Below are 1195 nucleotides of genomic sequence, written 5' to 3'. Positions count from 1 at the left end.
ATATCCGCCGAGTTATTCTGTCATGTTTTCTCCCTTTTTTCCAAACCGCGACAAACGCCAGTCCCCCTTCTCTGCAGAATGCGATATATCCGCTCAACCAATCACAGCGCACCATTCCACACACTGTAAACTGTAACAACCAATCACAGCGCACCATTCCACGCACTCTAGACAGTAATGGCGGTATCCTAGTTTTCCTAATCTATTTTGTACTTTGTGATCAACAATCAAACTTAGGGCTGCACGATAAATCGCAAAAAATAATACATTTTTATAATAAATCTTTGAAAATCAAAATCTGGTTTTGATTTTTTTATGTTATTATAACCTAAAGATGCTGTGTGAAAGTTTGAAACAGAAAAAATGGTTTTCATCTTGCCACTTATATATATATATATGGAGCATTTGCGCTGATTACTAGGCCACAGCGCCGACTGGCTGTATTCCAGAAATTTTGGATCCTTGCCTGTGACTTTCCTGGTTTCTTTTTCCTGTTTTATTTTTCCTCAAACAAAGCACTCTTTAAAACATGATGCTCTGGTTCCCTTGTTGTACAGAATCAAATAAAAGTGAGTTTCCGATATTTTTAAACTTTCTCTAAAACAGTTCAATTCCCAGCTGAAGTGTTTGGCAAGAATATTATGGGCTCTTAGAAATGTACTTAGGAACTTTGGTCATTATGAACAGGCAGTCTGGCACTTTTCATTGAAGTCTGTGTTTGGGGGTGGATTTCTTTGATCAAATGATATCTTAGTAGTCAGATTTACGGTAGCCGCTCAGATCACAGTATCTTGTTTATTCAGTGCACTTTTAAATAACTGCATACCTGCTTTTGCTTTTTTTTTACTTAAAATTCACAACTTTCCTTAAAGGGGTCATATGATGCAATTTCAAATTTTCCTTTCTCTTTGGAGTGTTACAAGCTGTTCGTGCATAGATAAGATCCCTAAAGTTGCAAAGACTAAAGTCTCAAACCCAAAGGGATATTCTTTATAAAAGTTAAGACTCGTCCACGCCCTCCTAAAACGCCTCGTTCAAACATGCCCCCACATGTCTACGTCACTGTGTGGGAAGATTTGCATAACAAATGTTCAAATGTTCACGCAAAGAAAGAAGGCGGAACTTTTATTCTCGCTGTATGTAGTATTGTTGTTGCCGCCGCCGCCATGTCGTGCAGATGCTGTGTGTTTCGTTG

This window comes from Sinocyclocheilus rhinocerous, unplaced genomic scaffold, assembly GCF_001515625.1.
Source record: "Sinocyclocheilus rhinocerous isolate Xijiao unplaced genomic scaffold, SAMN03320098_v1.1 scaffold2578, whole genome shotgun sequence".
Taxonomy (NCBI): Eukaryota; Metazoa; Chordata; class Actinopteri; order Cypriniformes; family Cyprinidae; genus Sinocyclocheilus; species Sinocyclocheilus rhinocerous.
The sequence above is the reverse complement of the archived record's forward strand: the minus strand, read 5'-3'. Positions refer to the sequence as shown.